Raw genomic sequence first — 20,775 nt, 5'->3', positions numbered from 1 at the left:
ACCTGAGATATGCTATTATTCTCTTACACATTTTATCTTTAGTTGCCTGATGCCTCTTTAGTAGTCTGTGTGTGGATTTATGTGTAGCTATGGATTTTAATCATTTTCCTAACTGTTTCTTAAAGGGATTTGAGGATGAATTTTAATGATGTATCATTTTCATCCTACTCCTGGAATTTAGAAATTTATTTCAATCCCCTTCCATACAATGAGCCTACACTACAAGCATGCTTTTTAAGGGAATGAGAAAGCATTCCCTCAAACTACCTCATGAGACACTTGGCAAGCCATTTCCTCCAAGTGAGTACACAGTCAGAACAAGGACTATTATAAATTTTAAGAACATTTCTCAAAAAAAGATGTACTAAATTTCTTTCTTGTGCTGCAGGGATAGGCCTGCAAGGAAGCCACATACACAGGACAGTTTCATGAGATAGTAGACACATATTTATTGCAGTCCTTGACCTTTCTGATTGTCCTTGTGCAGCACTGCTGATTAGAAAGGTCTGTCCAATTCTGGGGTTCACTAATAGGACACCCACTGTGCTGTGGCAAATCTAAGCCACATTCTCAAACATCACTTTAATAAGGAGTAAAGTCAATTATTTCACTTCTTTTTCTTTTGTCATATTTCATAGTTGTTTTAAAGACCAGATGTAGAGAAAAAGTGTGTTTGGGGGATCTTAGAGTCCCAAGCATTTTTGAGCGAGACCATAGGAATAGTTTGGTATCCAGCAAGACAGAGAGGAGAAGAGCTGTGGATGTATTTTAGACCCACCCCTGAGGGCAGACAAAAACGTGCTACATAAGCACAGCTTCCTACAAGTATTTTGAAGGCAGAGGACTGGGCTGTGCAACTCATTTGTCATTCCAACCTCACTAATCAGGTAAGTGATTCTCTTGATAGAGGAGTGAGTGTACAGAGAGATTAGGTGTGTTTGATCATGGATGTTCCTACACCTGGAAGAAAATATTCAGAATGGAGGATGAGAATTCCCCAGGAGAAAGAAACATATGGCTCAATTGACTGGGTTTCTGTCTCCTGGCTGTAATGGTTTAGGCTTGCCTCTCTAAATTAACTCTGAGAATCCTTAAATGCCATTTTTGTGTATGTATCTAGATGATTCAGTCATGTGATTATAGACAGTATCTTTGTTTTCTGGCACAGATGGGTAACTGCTTAGCATGGCCTTGATTTCACATGTTCACTTTCCAAGGACTGGCTCATCTCTAAGAACCCTAGTATACTGCCCTGGAGCTCTGGGTACTGATAATACTCCCCTACTGTCTCTTTGAAACAAAGTTCCTGAGGACAAGGACATTCTTTGTCCCATCGACTTGGGCAGAGCTCTGCCAGTTGCCCGAGTCCTAGACTAGAACCTCTAATTACTATGCTTTTTCACATGGTGACCTGAAGAGCAAAGCTATCTGCTTTCAGCAAAAGTCAGGGGCTGGTTGGGTGTGCAGAAGCATTTCCATGTGGAGAGCCACCTTACACATACTAGTTGCCATAGACCTGACATCATCATGGCGATTGTGATGACTTGTTATGAAAACACACACGCTGTGGTGGGGATTGCAGGGCCCCGCCTTCTGTTGTTTGGGACTCACTGAGGGCATGGGTCTCCACTGGCGGAGGCTGAACCATCTGGGGTGTGGGACACAAAGGGATCCAGACCCTAGTCGCTCCTTTCATGCTTTGAAGCGCTTTGCCCAGGCTGTCTCGGAGGTAAAGCTATTGGGGTCTCATTAGGCGCCTGTAAGAGTGCGGTCCAGCTCCAGGGGTGTCCCGGAGCTGCTTTCCTCTAAAAGCAGGGGCACGGGAGGGAAGACAGGTAAGGGCTCTGAGCCCCAGCTTCTCCCTGTGTAAAATGGGGATGAGAATGCCTCACCCACAAGATTTCTGAACGATACACATGAACAAGATCATGGCCTTGTGGTTTCTGTGGGATCATGAACGTCTATCTGAATTCAGGCTACTTCTTATTCCTTTTCTTCTTTTTTGTTAGGGGTTAGGTTAGGAAACGAGAAGCAAAAGGACCTGTGAGAAGTCCATTATATCATGTGGATGTTATGATCATGACCCAGTTGTATCAGTGCCATTGTCACAAATCAAGTGCCTGGCATGGCACTGAAGACATAGTTACACCAGTAAAGCATAGTGATTGCTAGATGTCTCCTTACACAGCTCATCATGATGGTGGCCCAGCTCATATCAGGTGCCTGAGGAGGCAGGTTCTAAGGATCTGTGTCCCGATGGCTGCTGAAGCTTCTACTCAGATTCAAGAGCAGCTTTCCCCAGGGAATCCCATCACCCCTCTCATGCCTAGTGGGATCAATGCCTGGCTCAAGTGACTTCATAGATATGAACAAAAGCATGTTGTGGAATAGCTCCTGTAAGCTTCACAAACTAGCCTAAAAGTAGATAAGCTATTTTGATCTCATGATGGGAGGAGAGATTTAGCAAGTGGAATGTCATTCCATTAGCAGCACTTGAAACCCATCTTAGAGATTATTATTTTTTTTTAATTTTTTTTAACGTTTATTTATTTTTGAGACAGAGAGAGACAGAGCATGAATGGGGGAGGGTCAGAGAGAGGGAGACACAGAATCTGAAACAGGCTCCGGGCTCTGAGCTGTCAGCACAGGGGCCCGATGCGGGGCTCAAACTCACGACCGCGAGATCGTGACCTGAGCCGAAGTCGGCGCTCAATCGACTGAGCCACCCAGGCGCCCCGAGATGATTTTTTTTTAATGACAAACAACAAGTTGTCCAAAAATTGATCTTTACTATGTGTTTGCAATAAATAAACCTAAGTTTTTCTCACCATATAAATAATAGTCTGCAAGTCCCAAGCATCTCATAGATGGGTGTGGTTGTACAGGTGTTAGATCTTCCTACAAATTTGGCATTGTGAACTAGATTCTTCTCTGGTGCCCATGGTTCTTTTTCCATCATATAATACATTTTTTAATGAGCCAGTAACTTTCTAAATATTATTTTGAAATCTCAGTAGAATTTAAGATATATTTTTAATTAAAGTACAGTTGGTACACAATGTTACATTTGTTTTAGGTTTACAACATAGTAATTTGACCAGTCTATAAGTTATGCTGTGTTCACCTCAAGTTATAGCTGCCACCTGCCACCATACAGTGCTATGACAATACCATTGTTACTACATTCCCTATACTGTCTCTTTCATTCCTGTGACATTCATTCCATAACTGGAAACCTGTACCTCCCACTCCCCTATAAATTTTAATGTTTTAAAAATATTTATTATCCTTGAGTTTGCCCAACTGTAATGATATTCAACCTTTTTTGATATAATTACGAGTTATTTAAAATGTCATTATGATTATTTCTCTAATATATACAATTTTATTTCTGTACTTCAGAAGGAAATGGACATCAACTGTCTCTACGTATTTAGATAAATTTCATTACAAATGATTATTTCTACTTTGGTGATGGGTAATGTGAACAAGTTTGATTAGATATAATGTGTGTCTGTTCATACTATAATCATGAGAATATTTCACCTGATTTATTTAATTGCATCATATAATTATGAATATATAGATATATGTCAAATACTTCATTGAGGTATGGCTGACATACAATATATTGCATATATTTAAAGTATATGCTTTAAAACTTTGATATTTAAATATACCTGTGAATTTGACACTACCTCAAGATAATGAACATATCCATCACCTCAAAAAGCTTCTTTGACCCCTTTGTAACGACTCCATCTACCTTTCTCCAACCTCCCTGTCACATCACCCTACCTCATTCCCAGGCAACCACCAATCTTCTGTCACTATGGATAAGTTTTCTGTTCCTATAATTTTATGTGAATGGAATTCTAAGATGTGCATTTTTAATCAGTTTTTGGTTCAACCCGATTATTTTTACATTTATGCATTTGTTGCATTATGACTATGTCGTTCTTTTTATCATATAATTAATATTCCGTTATGTGTATACACCATTATTTGGTCTCTCCATTCACCAGGTAATGGATATTTGGGTTGTTTCCATTTTGGGTCCTTGCCAATAAGCCTGCAATGAACATTAGGTGTAAGTTTTTTTTCTTGGACATATGGTTTATTTTTCTAATACTCTGGTGTATTTACTTAGAGGAGAAATCAAATTAACATTGTAAGAAAGTGCTAAACTCTTTTCCAAAGTGGTCACACCATTTTTCATTGCCATCAAGAGTGTATGAGAGTTCCATTCTCTGCAACCTAGCCAGGACTTGGTATGGTCAGTGTTTTTATTATAGCTAGTCTCAGAGGGGTGTGGTGGGTTACATTTCCCTAATGGCTAATGATGCTCAGCATCCTTTCATATCCTTATGTGATATTTGTATATCTTTTGGGGGGTAGTATCTTTTCAATATGTTGCCCAATTGTTCATTGAAGTGTCTGTTTCTTCTTTTTCTCCTTTGTGATATTTTCTAATCAGGATACAAATCTTTTATCAGATGGATGATTTGCAAATATTTTCTCCTACTCAGTGGATTTTCTTTTCATTCACTCAATAGTGTCTTTGGAAAAACAAAAGTTTTTGTTTCGAGGAAATCTAGTTTTGAAATTTGTTCATTCATGGTTTTGATTTTGACTTTAATGTCATACCTAAAATTTCTTTAGCTAACATGGGATTACAAGATTATTTTCTTATATTTATCTCTAAACGTTATAAACTTTTAGCTTTTATAGTATGGTCTGTAATTCATTTTGAGTTGACTTTTGCATATAGTGTGATACGTGGATCACAGTTGATGTTTGTGTATATGGAGATCCACTTGTCCAAGCAACATTTGTTGAAAAGAATATGTTTTCTCCATTGAACTGCCCTTGTAGCTTTCACAAAATTCTGTTGTCTATATATGTTGGGGTCTATTTGTGGACTCTTCATTTTGTTCCTTTGAACATTATTACCTTCATACTAATACCAACTGCCTTGATTACTTTCAAGTTATAATGAGTTTTGAAGTGAGGTCGTGCTTATTCTCCAACTTAAATCTTATTGTTCAATGTTATTTTCATAGTAGGCCTGTTAGATTTCACATGACTTTTAGAATAAGACTGTAAATTTCTTTTAAATATGTGTGCTGGTATTTCCACTGCTATTGCATGGAATCTATAGATAAGTTCGGAGAGAATATACATCTTAACAATGCTGAGTCTTCTGACCCCTGAATACAGTATGTCTCTCCATTTATTTAGGCCTTGCTTAATTTCCCTCAGTAATGTTTTGCACTTTTCACAGTGCAGGCCTTGCATATCTGTAGACATGGATGTGCCTCATGCATTATGTACATTCATAATTTTTGATGCTATTGTCATGACAGCATTTTTAATTACAATTCCCAGGAATTATATTTTGCTGAACTATCAGTAGCCAAATGTTGCTGGGGAAACTTTTTGTTTGAAAATACAAGCTACTCTAGAACAGAGAAACTACTTGTCACTTAACACATATATTAAGATTGTCCAGAAAAGAGAACCAATAGGATATTGATATATAGATAGAGGGTTTTTCTGAGTTTTTATTTAAATTCAAGTTAGGTAACATACAGTGTAATATTAGTGTTGGTGTACAGTATACTGATTCCACACTTCCATTTATCACCTGGTGCTCATCACAATTGCACTCCTTAATCCCCACCACCTCCCCTCGGGTAACCATCAGTTATCAATAGGTAAGAACCTATTTCTTGGTTTGCCTCTCTCTCTTCTTTCCCTTTGCTCATTTTTTAAAAAACTCTACATATGAGTGAAATCATATGCTGTTTGTCTTTCCCTGACTAACATATTTTGCTTAGCATAACACTCTCTAGCTCCATCCACATCCCTGCAATGGCAAGATTTCATTCTTTTTAATGGTTGAGTAATATTCCAATATATAAATATATATATTCTTTTTTCATTCATTGTCATGGCTCAGTTATGTATGTACATACACACAGACACACACATATATATACATATATATACATATATTTATTCTTTATCCTTGTTTAGTATTTATTTATTTATTTATTTATTTATTTATTTTTAGAGAGAAAGAGAGCAGGGGAGGGGCAGAGAGAAAGAGGGAGAGAGAATCCTAATCAGGATTGAACAAACACGGGTCTTGAACTCATGAACTTTGAGACCATGATCCGAGCTGAAACCAAGAGGTGGCCACTAAACTGACTGAGCCACCCAGGTGCCCCTCCTTTTTTAAGATTATTTATTTAGAGAGATAGAGAGAGAGAGAGGCAGAGTAGAAGAGAGAGAGAGGGAGACAGAGAATCCCAAGCAGGTTCCAGAGCTGTCACACAGAGTCTGATGCAGGGCTTGAACTCAGGAACCATAAGATCGTGATCTGAGCCAAAACCAAAAGTCAGATGCTTAACCAACTGTGCCACCTTGGTGCCCCTCTTATTTATCCTTAAACAAACTCACCCTGAAGAGCTTTTGGTTCAAGAATAAGAGAAGGAAGGCATGTGTGAATGTGTGTATGTTGCGGGGTGGGGGGGGGAGGATGAAACCGGTAGGAATATTTATTGTGAGGAATATGTGATGTAAATTACTGTGAATTAAATCAGTCTTCAGTTTTGAACACATTAGGAGACAAATCAGGATGGTGGTTGTTTTTTTTTTTTTTCCCCCAGCTTTATTTGGCCAGAAGGGTGACTCAGAGACTCTTGTACAACTTGGGAGAAACTGAAATCTATTCATGATTCTTGCCTGAATCTTTCAAGTCTAATAGTTGGTAAGTGTTGTTTTTATGGTTCTGTCACTTTCTAGATGTATAAATTGACATTAAAATATTGGGTAGAGCTTCTACCTCCTCTTCTATCACTTATTTATTCATGTATATATTTCATGAATATGATTATGGATTCCTACTTTGCTCAAAGGATTACCATTTGACATTACAAGTGTATATTTTGATGCTGACATTGCCACAGAATTAGCCACTATAAGTCCCTGTAAATTAACTCCTGGGTCCATTTGTTACCCCCTTAGAATTCTTTGAGAATGGACTTTGCTCTGTGAGCCTGAGTATCTCAAAATGTGGAGAAAGAAAGTAATATTGCCAACCTCAGAACAATGATTTGAGGATTTCAAAAGAAAAGCCAGAAAACAACAGTCTACACTGTGTGGCATCTGGAAATCCTTCCACATGTTAGCTGCTGGTTCCAGCTTTGCCTTCTTCATTCTATCAACATGATGCCTCTGACATGAACATCATAGCATGACTACCAGAGAGAACACTTAGACATGGAATAAGAAGCAAAGATAAGCCCACATTCCCATGATGTGAGAGGTTCAGTGTCACTGCACTGTGTGAGATGGAGCTGGGGAAGAAGCACCGTGTCATTGCAGTTTCCAGTGACCTGGGTGTGGACAGTGAAGCACATTTTCAACCGCTCTCCCTGTGATTATGTTCTTTGCCTTACTCTCTTTCCTCTTTATTCCATGCATTGTATGAACTCCTGACTCTCCCTTTTGTTGGGATAGCAGAGAAAGGTATGGACTCGATCCCCAGAAATAGGAGCTGATAGAGAAGAACAAGTATTGTATCCAATGTGCTAGACAATTTGTTGTAGTCAGAGTGAAAAGATCATGGCCCTATCACTGGGACACTGTAATTAAGTCATTTCTTTCTTCCAGTGCTTTCTAAATAAGAAGATAACAATACCCACTGCTCCCAACCACCCAGAATTATTGTGGACTTTAAGTGTGATTCCATGTGAGAATGCAATCTGTGGTCATAGGTGGGAGTGAAGGACCACTGCACATTTGACTAATCGTATTAATGGAAACACCCCCTGAAATCACAGAAATATTCATGGTAGACATTAAATTTAATGTACATAAATGTCAGATATTTAGGTCAGGATTTCTCCCAAGTGTGGTCCATGCATTAACTCATCAAAAAGAGCAGGGTGTGCATATTAAAATGGTGGATATATTGGTCCACATTAGCTTTACTGCATGCAGAACAAAAACGTTTTGGGATATCTCTCCATAATTCTTTGGAGCTTCTGGTGTTTTCCTCAAAATGTCTGTATTCCTTCACGTGCAGATATTTGATAACCAACTCTGCCTTTATCATCACATGGCAGTGTCCCTGTCCTGTCTTAACATGGCCATCTTCTTATAAAGATAACACTCACATACTCTAATATGACATCATAACTAATTACATCTGCAACAACCATACCTCCAGATAAGGTTACATTTGAGGCACTGGGTATTAAGGCTTCAAAATATCTTTTTTTTTTTTTTTTTGGCGGGGGGAGGGGAGCGGTTGATGCAATTTAACCTATAATAGCCACTGAAAAAATTCATGGGGATACAACACAGTGAACAAGACAAGCCATATCCCCAGTGCTTTTATTCTACCTTGGGAAAACCGTCAATAAGCAGACAAGCAAATCAATAAGCAGGACAATTTTATATGGGAATATATATTGTCCAAAGACAGTAAATGAATCCTTTTAGTAAGAAATGATGGGGTCATGGATTATTATAGATGGGGTTGTCAGTCTAGCTCATTCTCAGAAAGTGATATTTGAGCTGATTCCTGAATGGCAAGAGCAAACTAAGCCTGGGCTGGCCTTTTGGTATGCAGAAGTACAGCAGTACTTCCAAGAGCAGATGATGAACTCAAGTGACTGAAGCCTGGCGGACAATGTGCAGATGGTGGAAGATGAGTTCCCAGGGCAGACAGGAGCCACAACATTTGGGACATGAGATTTAAATTTATTCTATTTGGATGTTTATAGTATGAGAGTGACATGATGTGATTCATATGCTCAGTGGTGACTCTGGTCACTGTGAGGAGAATGGACTGGACAGGGACAGGATAGCTGTGGGGATAACCATAAGGAAAATCTTGTAGAAGTTCAGAGGAGGGACTGTGCCAGTGTTGCAGCAGTGTGCAGGGAACAGGGGTGGCCCTGGACATGGGCATGGTGGACAATCAGGCACTACATTGGGTGTGGGTGGATGTGTGGGGGTAAGACAGGAGCTTAGGTGAGCCCTTGACTTTTGTACCACCATGTGCAGAAATGGTGATGCCGTTTTCTAAGATCTGTTATTTCAACCAATTTTGAGACATTCCCATGATAGGTATCCAATGGTGGATATAATTAAATTTAGTGATTTAAAAGACACAAAAGTTGATGAATAGGATTCAGTTATAAGATTATCAAGGTTATCAACCTTTAATAAAGATACATGTAAATGTTGTTTTTTATTTCTTCTTTCTTCTTTCTTTTCTTTTCTTTTCTTTTTCTTTTTTTTTTTTTGAGAGAGAGATAAGGTCAGAGGCAGAGAGAGGGAGACAGAGAATCCCAAGCACCCTCTGCGTCATCAGTACAGAGCCTGATGCAGGATTCGAATTCACAAACCTGAGCCAAAATCAAGAGTCAGATGCTTCACGGACTGAACCACCCAGACACCTCACGGAAACGTTTTCTAAAACTATCCACAGTATTAGAATCTGAACTTTCATATATGTATGTAAACTTCCAGCTTTTATTAAGCTGTTACTATGTGCCTTGCACTGTTCTATGTGTGGTCATGTATACACTAAACCCATTCTCAAAACAACAATCCACGAGGAGTGGCTGATTGTTTTCCTCATTTACAGAGGAGGAAACTGAGGCATAGAGGTTCATTCATTTTCCTAAAGTTCAGAAACAGCCATTTATATCAACATTTCTGCAGTAGAATTTTTTAAATGACATGATTCCTGACCATGTGTCCTTGTAATTCCCAAAAGACAAATATATATCACTATTTCTGTATCATTATATATACCATTACATATTATATTTGCATAGTATTATATTATATATATAGTTATATATATAATAAACTATATATATAGTTACAGTTATATAATTATAATTAACATGCTATGTTATATTAGTTTTTGATGTGCAGCATATTGTCAACAATTCTATATATTACTAAATACCATAAGGGTAGTCACTATCTGTCACCATACATTTTAAAAATATTCTTGTCTATATTTCCTATGCTATACTTTTAATCTCCATAATTTGTGTATTTTATAACTGAAAGTTAATACCTCTTAATCCCCTTTACTATTTCATCCATTCCCCCAATGACTTACCCTCTGGCAACTACTTTATTCTCTGTGTTTAGCAACCTGTATTTTTACAACTCACACTTGTCAGATTAGCTAAAATTAACAATGCACACACACACACACACACACACACACACACACACACAAAACCGGCGTTGGAGAGGATGCAGAGAAAGGGGAACCCTGTCGCTCTGTTGGAGGGGAAGAAAACTGGTGCAACCAATCTGGAAAGCAGTATGGAGGTTTCTCAAAAAGTTAAAAGTAGAACTACCCTATGATCCAGCAATTGCACTACTAGGTATTTACCCAAAGGATACAAAAATACAGATTCAAAGGGGTACATGCACCCCAATGTCTATCGCAGCATTATCAACAATAACCAAACTATGGAGAGCCCCAAGTGTCCATCAAATGATGAATGGATGAATAAGATGTGTTCTATATGTACATTGGAATATTACTCAACCATCAAAAAAGAAAGAAATCTTGTCATCTACAACAACGTACATTGAGCTAGAATGTATTGATAAGCAAAATAAATCAATCAGAGAAAGACAAATATCATGATCTCACTCATATGTGGAATTTAAGAAACAAATCAGATAAACATATGGTAAGGGGAGAGAAGAGACAGAAACAAACCACAAGGGACTCTTAGTGACAGAGAACAAACTGAGGGTTGATGGAGGCAGGTGGGTGGGTGATGGGCTAGATGGATGATAGGTGTTAAGGATGGCACTTGTGATGATCACTGGGTGTTGTAAGTAAGTGATGAATCACTGAATTCTGCTCCTGAAATTAACATTGCACTGTATTTTAACTAAAGTTTAAATAAGTAAATAGATAAATAAATAAATAGGATCTTGGAGATCTTTCCACATTAAAAAAAATGAGTATGTGTTTTTGTTCATTTGTTTTGTTTTGTTTTTTAGATTCCACATATAAGTGAAATCATATGGTATTTGTCTTTCTTTCTCTGATATTTCACTTAACATAAAGCTCTCTAGGTCCATCCAGGTAGACCAAATGGCAAGAGCTCATTATTTTTCATAACTGAGTAACTATATATATATATATATATATATATAGTTTCTTGAAATTGAATTGCTGATTCAATTTCATTATTATTCATTGGTCTGTTCAAACTTCCTATTTCATCCTAGTTCAGTTTTGGAAGATTGATAAAGTTATTGGCTAATTTATTCCTAGCATTTAATTCTTTCTGTTACTTTGTTATTAGCACGTAGAAATGCAACAGATTTCCACATATTGATTTCGTATCCTGCAAATTTACTGAATTCACTTCTCAGCTTGAAGAGTTTCCAGGTGGAGTCCTTAGGATATCCTATAAATAGTATCATGTCATCTCCCAAAAGTGAAAGGTTTACTTCTTCCTTACTAATTTGAATGACTTTTTTTGTCTTTTTCTTGTCTGAATGCCATGGCTGGAATTTCCAGTACTAGGTTGAATAAAAGTGCTTAGAGTGGACATCCTGTTCTTGTTCCAGTCTTAGAGGAAAAGCTTTAAGTTTTCGCCATTGACCCTAATGTTAACTGTGGATTTATTATACATGGCCTTTATTATCTTGAGGTATGTCCTCTCTACACCCCCTTTGTTGAGAGTTTTTATCGTGAATGGATGATGTATGTTATCAAATTATTTTTCTGCCTCTATTGAGACGATCACATGATTTTTATCCTTTCTGTTGTTAATGTGATGTATTGATTAACATGGAATGATTTGCAAATATTGTACCACACTTGCATTCCTGGAATAAATCTCACTTGATCACGGTGAGTGACTTTTTTGATGAACTATTGAATTCGGTTTACTAATATTTTGTTGCTCAGGATTTTTGCATCTATGCTCATCATATATATTTGCTGGTAGTTTTTTTATTTCTTGCTCTTGCTTTCACTATGTTTGTAGTGTATTTTTTAAGTTTATTTATTTATTTTGAAAAACAGAGAGAGCCGGGGGTGGGCAGAGAGAGAGAGAGAAAGAATCCCAGGCATGTTTCATGCTTATATCCTTCCCTCCCACCCCCGCCACCAATGTGGGGCTGGAACTCACAAAACGTGAGATCACGACCTGAACTGAAATCAAGATTCGGATGGTTAACTGACTGAGTCACCCAGGTGCCCCTGTAGTATCTTTTTCTTGTTTTGGTATCAGGGTTTTTGCTGGCCTTTTAGAATGAATATGGACATTTTACATTCCTATTTTTGGAATAGTTTGAAAAGAATAGTTATTAAGTCTTCATTAAGTATTAGTAGAATTCACCTCTGAAGCCATCTAGTCCTGGACTTTTGTTTGTTGGGAGCTTTAAGATTACTGATTTGATTTCATGTCTGTTAACTGGTCTGTTCAAACTCTCTATTTCTTCCTGGTTCATTTTTGGAAGACTGTATGTCTCTAGGAATTGATCCATTTCTTCTAGATTGTCCAATTTGTTGCCATATAATTTTTCATAATATACTCTTATGATCCTTTGTAATTCTTTGGTTTCTGATTTGTTTCTCCTCCTTCATTTCTGCTTTTATTTCTTTGAATCCTTTCTCTTTCTTCCTTGTTGAGTCTGGCTAAGGTTTGCAGTGTTATTTTTAATAGAATCAACTGCTGGTCTTATCAATCTTTTCTATTTTTTTATTTGTTTGTTTGTTTTTAGTCTTTATTTCACTTATTTGCACTCTAATCTTTACTATTTCCTTTCTTCTACTAGCTTTGGACTTCTTTTTCTAGCTACTTTAGGTGTAGAGTTAGGTTGTTTCTTTGAGATTTTTCTTGCTTTTTGAGGTAAGCCTGTATCACTGTAAACGTCCTTCTTAGAACTGCTTTTGCTGCATCCCAAAGATTTTGGATTGCTGTGATTTCATTTTCATTTGTTTCCACATTTTTTAAATATCTCCTCCGATTTTTTTGGTTGGGACATCCATTGTTTAATAGCATGCTGTTTAGCTTCCATGTATGTGTTTTCTCTCCAGATTTTTCCTGTAACTTATTTCTAGTTTCATACTGTTGTGCTTAGAAGTGATGTTTGATATGCTCTCAATTTTCTTAAATTTGAGGCTTGTTTTGTGGCCTAACATGGGATCTATCCTGAAAAATATTCCATGTGCACTTGAAAAGTTTGTGTATTCTTCTGGTTTTGAATAGTATGTTCTCTATATATCTATTAATTCCATCTGGTGAGTTGTGTCACTCAAAGCTACTGTCTCCTCATCAATTTTCTGGCTGTGTGATTTATCTATTGATATACATCGGGTGCATCCATAGCTGTGCCAGAAAGACAGATTGCAAACACCTAGTCTGACTGTTGGTCTCCCCCCCCACAACCAATGAAAGCCTCTCAGTTGGCCATGCACCAAGCAAGACCTGCTATTCTGTGTACCAGAAACTATGGCAGAACGGGTAATGGCAGACAGCTAGCCTGCCTGCTGCCCTACCCACCTACCTGCCTATAGCAACCTCAGATAGGCTAATCAGCTACACATGGCACAAAGTCTGCCAGTGCACCCACAGCAGGCAAAGTGGATCATTGCAGCAGCTTGGCTGAAGGCAAATATGGCTCAGCCAAAACAGTAGAGCACGTGAAGACCACCTAAGAAGTACCCCTAGGGTCCCTGGTTCTAGTGGCTGGGAGGATTGTGGTACAGGGTACCACAAGAACTCTTCTACAGAAGGCCACTCCCTTCAAGACCAGGAGATGTAGATGACCTCCCTAATGCATAGAAAAAAAAAACCCACAGAGAGTTAGGGAAGACAGGAATATATCTCAAGTGCAGAAACAACAGAAAAATCACAGCAAATGAGCTAAATGAAATGGAGATAAATAACACGCCCCATAAAGAATTCTAAAGATGACCCACTGGACTTGAGAAAAGAGTGGATGAACTCAGTCAGAACTTCAACAAAGATATACAAACACAAAAAGAACCAGTCAGAGATGAAAGATTCAATAAGTACAAAAAATACATCACAAGGAATCAACAACACATTACAGGATGAGGAAGATCAGATTTATGTTTGTTTTAAACTCTTTCCTGCACTCAGAAATGTAATTGCAATTTTGCAAATGAGGGAATTGAGTAACTGTGAGCTGAAACAAAAGTCATCAAGCTCCTCCTGTTTGTAAGTAGAGAACTAGGGTTTAATCCTAGTCTGTTCCCAGAGCACACAGTTATAACCAGTACACTTAGGAAGAAGAGTAAGACTCCGGGTGCCTGGGTGGCACAGTTGGTTAAGCATCTGACTCTTGATTTCAGCTCAGGTCATGATCTCATGGTTCATGGAGTTGACCCTAATGTCTGGCTCTGCACTGACAGCATGGAGCCTGCTTGGGATTCTCTCTCGCTCACTCTTTCTCTGACAATCCCTCACTCTTTCTCTCTTTCAAAATAAAGGAATTTCTAAAAATGTTTTTTTTTTGTTTTTTGTTTTTTGTTTTTTTTTTTAAGGAAGAAGCATAAGACTCTGCCAGCTTATGGTGAATGATGTTAGGTTGGAGCCATATCTTGATGGTGTCAAAAAGAAAACTACAGGCCCAAGATGGAATCATTTATGCTAGCCCAAGTCACAGAACTGGGCTTAATAACTAACCTAGTGACAACTTCAAACTCCCCTAGAAATGTCATTTCAACTTGTCAGTCAGGAATTTTCTTGTCATCACCAGTAAAGTAATCTGCCACAAGACAACTAGAGTTGCTCATTGCTAAGGCATTCTTCATTGTTTCTTGTGCTGTTCAGTTCACGGAGCCTGTAAGTATGTATTATAATTTTTAGGAGAATATACATCATCTCCTTCCATCCTAGACTACCCCTCTGTCACCTTATATGTACTGATTCTTTTATCAATTTCTGTTTTAAACTTCCAATTTTTAAAAAATATAATGAATTACAGGGGCACCTGGGTGGCTCAGTCAGTTAAGCATCTGACTTTGGCTCAGGTCATGAACTTGTGGTTCATGGGTTTGACCGCCATGTGGGGCTCTGTGCTGACAACTCAGAGCCTGGAGCTCGCTTTGGATTTCGTGTGTCTCTCTGCCTCTGCCCCACTCACACTCTGTCTGTCTCTCTCAAAAATAAATAAAAACTTTTATAAAAAAGAGAAAAGAAATAGAATCAATTACAATATACCTACTAGTTTTCTGCCCTGTGCATAGGTAAAAGGTAACATATTATACACAATTGATCTTCAATACACATTTATGACAAAAAGAAAATGAATTTGATAAAACATATCAATAAAAGGAAGGATAAATACTATGTGGTCATTTCACCAGATGCAGAAAATGCATTTGACACGGTATAACATCCATTCATGATAAAGAGCCTCAACAAAGTGGAATTAGAGGGAACATACCTCAATATAATAAAGACCATATATGACAGACACAGAGCTAACATTATATCAATGGTGAAAAACGGAAAACATTTCCCCTAAGGTCAGGGACAAGACAAGGATATCCACTCTCACCATTATTATTTAACAAAGTATTCGTAGTCCAAGCCACAGGAGTCAAGAGGAAGGAAAACAAAGGCATCCAAATTATAAAAGAAGAAATAAAATGTTTACAATTTGCAGACTACATGATACTATATACAGAAAACACTAAACACTCCACTGGGGTGGGGGGAAACTACTAGAACTGGTAAATGAATTTAGTAAGGTTTCAGGATACAGAGTCAACATATAGAAATCCATAGCATTTTTTTTTTTACTGAAAACTATGTTTTCTTATTTTTGAGTAAACTATGGAGTGATGCTTCAGACTGAATAGATATGGATACAAATTTGCCCTATCTTTGCCATATGGCTATTATTTTTTTAGTATGAAATTTATCGGCAAATTGGTTTCCATACAACACCCAGTGCTCAGCCCAACAGGTGCCCTCCTCAATGCCCATTACCCACTTTCCCTCCCTCCCACCCCCCATCAACCCTAAGTTTATACGCAGTTTTTAAGGGCATTTTATATTCCAAAATGAAGCAAAAGAAAGAGAAGTTAAGAAAGCACTCCCATCCATATCACAAGAAAGATAATAAAATACCCAGGGGTAACTTCACTCGATAAAATATTGAAAAAAAATATATCGAAAACAACACAAACAATTGGAAAGATATTCCATGCTCATGGATTGGAAGAAAAAGTGTTATTAAAATGTCCATACTACCCAAAGCAATCTATAGATTTAAGGCATTCCCTTTTAAAATACCAACACAATTTTTCACAGAAGTAGAACGAATAATCCTAAAATTTGTATGGGACCACAGAAAACTCTGAATAGCCAAAACGATCTTGAAAAAGAAAAGCAAAAACTGGAGGCATCACGTTTCTGGACTTGAAGTTATATTACAGATCTGTAGCCATGAAAACAGTGTGATTCTGGCACCAAAACAAAACAAAACAAAACAAAAACACATACATGGATGGAATACAATAGAAAATCAGAAAAACTAATGTATCTATGCTCAATTAATCCTTGACAAAGGAGGAAAGAATATGCAGTGGGGGTAAAAAATAAAAAAAGCGTCTTCCAGAAATGATGTTGGGAGAACTGGATGGCTACAAGGAAAATGAGGAAAATGTTCCAGTGGCCTACACCATGCCAAGATAAATTCAAAATGAATTAAGTACCTAAATGTGAAACTGTCAACTATAAAAATCTTAGAAGGCAACAGAGGCAGTAATTTCTCCAACAACATAGCAACAACATATGTCTCCAACAACGACATAGAAACATTTTCTAGATATAAGTTCTGAGGCAAGGGAAACAAAAGCTGGAACAAACTACTGTGACTTCATCAAAATATAAAGCTTCTGCACAGTGAAGGAAACAAACAACAAACCTAAAAGACAAGCTACAGAATGGGAGAAGATATTTGCAAATGACATGTCTGATTATGGGTTAGTATCTAAAACATATAAATCATGTATACATATCAAAACCCAAAAAAATAATCCAAGTAGACAGTGGGCAGGGGACACGAACAGATATTTCTCCAATGGAGATATTCACTTGACCAAACACACAGATGGAAAGATATTCAACAACACTCATCATCAGGGAATTGCAAATCAAAAGCACAATGATATATCACCTTAACCTATCACAATGGCTAAAATCACAAACACAAGAACCAACAATTGTTGTAGAGGATGTGGAGAAACAGGAACCCTCATGGACTGTTGGTGGAAGTGCAAACTGATGCAGCCACTGTGGAAAACGGTATGAAGTTTCCTCATGCACTAGTGGGTATTTACCCAAAGAAAACAAAAGTACAATTCAAAGGGATATATGCACCCCTACATTTCTTGGCACACTATTTACAACAGGCAAAGCATGGAAGCAGCCCCAGTATCCATCAACAGATGAATGAATAAAGAAGATTGTAGTATATAAATATATACAAAGGAACATTATTCAGCCATTAAAAAGAATGAAATCTTGTCATTTGCAGCAACATGGATGGAGCTAGATTGTCTTTCTCTGACTGACTTATTTTGTTTAGCATAATACAAATACCATCTGATTTCACTCATAGATGGAATTTAAGGGGAAAAATTGAGCAAAGGAAAAAAAAGTCAGACGAACCAAGAAATACACTATTTTTTAGCTTGTTATTTTAATTCCAGTTAGTTATCTGAGTCTCTCTGATGACTTATTTCACTTTGCATTATACTCTTTATCTACATCCATGCCATTGCAAATGGCAAGATTTCATTCTTTTTTATGCCTGAATAACATTCCATTGGGTATATATACCACTTCTTCCATTTGTCTATCAATGGACACTTAGGATGCATCCATATCTTGGCTATGTTCTACTGTAAATTCTACTGTTATAAACATAGGGATGCAGGTATCACTTTGAATTAATGCCTGTGTTATTTGGTAAATATGCAGTAGTGCAATGACTGGATCCTAGCATAGTTCCATTTTTAACTTTTTGAGGAACCACCATACTGTTTTCAATACGGGCTGCTCCAGCTTGCACTTCCCCCAACAGTGCAAGAGTGCTCCTATTTCTCCACATCCTTGCCAACACCTGTTGTTTCTTGTGTTGTTGATTTCAGCTACTCTGACTGGTGTGTGGTGATATCTCATTGTAGTTATTTGGGTAGGAATATATATATTTTTTAATTTACATCCAAGTTAGTTATCATATAGTAATAATGATTTCAGTAGATTCCAGTGATTCATCCCTTGTGTATAACACCCAGTGCTCATCCCAACAAATGTCTTTCTTAATGGCCCTTACTCATTTAGCCCATCCCCCCACCAACAACCACTCCAGCAACCCTCAGTTTGTTCTCTATTTAAAAGTCTCTTACATTTTGTCCCCCTCCTTCTTTTTATATTACTTTTGCTTCCCTTCCCTTATGTTCATCTGTTTTGTACCTTAAAGTCCTTATATGAGTGAAGTCATATGATATTTGTCTTTCTCGTATTGACTAATTTCACTTAGCATAATACCCTCTAGTTCCCTCCACATTGTTGCAAATGGCAAGATTTCATTCTTTTTGATTGCTGGGTAATATTCCATCATATATATATATATATATATATATATATATATATATACACCACATCTTCTTTATCCATTTATCCTTTGATGAATATTTGGGCTCTTTCCATACTTTGGCTATTGTCAATAGCGCTGCTATAAACATTGGGATGCATGTGCCCCTTTGAAGCAGCACACCTGTATCCCTGTGGGGGATAAGATTAGCAATCCCCCAGGCCTACACCAATGAGTTTACAAGGCATAAAGAAACACAAAGTCAAAAAATGCTTACACCCGAGTTCGGGAAAAACAGATTGGCATTCCAAGAATAGGGAGGCACAAAGGTGCCAAGAATAGGGGTGTGCAAAGGCACCCCAAAATAGGGAGGTGGTGATGAACCCCCAAAAATAGAGAGGGAAAGGCAAAGGCCTGAAATAGAATTGGTGCAAAGGTGCCCAATACATAGGAATAATGAGATTAGATATTCAGGGTGAAAGCACCCCAAGTTTAGTACTATAGCAGAAAGCTGCCCTCATAGAAGAATAGGGCCAGGTTAGGTAAATTGGTGAATTGGACTTTAGACCACTGTGCTGTAGGCAAAGCAGCCCAGAGTGGAGATGGTTAACAAAAGAAAAGGTGTCTTGTTAACCCTGAGTTTATTCCCCTTATCTGTCTCATCCCCTAAGCTGGCAAAGATAAACAGGCACAGCGCCTCCTGTCTGCTGTTAACAACCATCTACCCATTTCCTGGCGCCTGGATTTTGCTTTATATTGACTCAAACCCTAAACACTGTATATCTTCAAGACCCCCTTTTCCCCGTCACGTCCTCAAGTTAATGTTCATAGTTTCTTTGTCTTTTTTTGTGCACACCCATCACGTTTGTAAGCCTTCCGATCTGAATAAATACACGAGGCAAGGACCCTTCTTCAGGGCTCTTGTCTTTTTCCTGGACATTAGCCATCTCTCATTTTAATCCTGCGTTCGCTCTTTTGCTAGACAAAAGAGAACTTTAGACTTAGAGTTTATGACCTAGCCCTTGGATAAATACCTCGTAGTGTAATTTCTGGGTTGTAGGGTAGTTCTATTTTTAATTTTTTGAATAACCTCCATACTGTTTTCCAGAGTGGCGGCACCAGTTTGCATTGCCACCAGCAGTGCAAAAGAGATCCTCTTTCTCCACATCCTCACCAAAATCTGCTGTCGCCTGAGTTGTTAATTTTAGCCATTCTGACTGGTGTGAGGTGGCATCTTATTGTGGTTTTAATTTGTATTTCCCTTATGATGAGTGATGTTGAGCATTTTTTCATGTGTCTGTTAGCCATCTCTACGTCTTCTTTGGAGAAGTTTCTATGCATGTCTCTTGCCCATTTCTTCACTGGACTATTTGGTTTTTTGTGTGTTGAGTTTGATAAGTTCCTTATACATTTTGGATACTAACCCTTTATCTGATATGTCATTTGCAAATATCTTCTTCCATTCTGTTGGATGCCTTTTAGTTTTGCTGATTGTTTCCTTCACTGTGCAAAAGATTTTTATCTTGATTATGTCCCAATAGTTCATTTTTGCTTTTGTTTCCCTTGTCTCCAGAGATGTGTTGGGTAAAAAGTTGCTGCGGCCAAGGTTAAAGAGGTTTTTGCCTGCTTTCTCTTCCAGGATTTTGATGGCTTCCTGTCTTACATTGAGGTCTTTCATCCATTTTGAGTTTATTTTTGTGTATGGTGTAAGAAAGTGGTCCAGGTTCATTCTTCTGCGTGTCGCTGTCCAGTTTTCCCAGCACTACTTGCTGAAAAGACTGTCTTTATTCCATTGGATATTCTTTCCTACTTTGTCAAAGAATAGTTGGCCATACGTTTGTGGGTCCATTTCTGGGTTCTCTATTCTGTTCCATTGATCTGAATGTCTGTTTTTGTGCCAGAACGATACTGTCTTGATGATTACAGCTTTGTAATAAGTCTCGAAGTTGGGGACTGTGATGCTTATGGCTTTGGTTTTCTTTTTCAGGATTGCTTTGGCTATCTTGCATCTTTTTTTGCTTCCACACAAATTTTAGGATTGTTTGTTCTAGCTCTGTGAAGAATGCTGGTTTTATTTTTATAAGGATTGCATTGAATATGTAGACTGCTTTGGGTAGC

At 37.8% G+C, this 20,775-nt stretch overlaps 1 long non-coding RNA gene across 1 annotated transcript; it reads left to right on the top strand.

The window, feature by feature from the left end:
- Positions 1–1,623: 1,623 nt before the first annotated feature.
- On the top strand, positions 1,624–14,807 carry LOC122235532. The gene is made up of 3 exons (XR_006213587.1): positions 1,624–1,729; positions 6,675–6,775; positions 14,591–14,807. It is a non-coding gene; the product is annotated as an uncharacterized LOC122235532 (long non-coding RNA).
- Positions 14,808–20,775: the final 5,968 nt, after the last annotated feature.

Source organism: Panthera tigris, chromosome X, assembly GCF_018350195.1.
Source record: "Panthera tigris isolate Pti1 chromosome X, P.tigris_Pti1_mat1.1, whole genome shotgun sequence".
Classification (NCBI taxonomy): domain Eukaryota; kingdom Metazoa; phylum Chordata; class Mammalia; order Carnivora; family Felidae; genus Panthera; species Panthera tigris.
The sequence above is the reverse complement of the archived record's forward strand: the minus strand, read 5'-3'. Positions and strand labels throughout refer to the sequence as shown.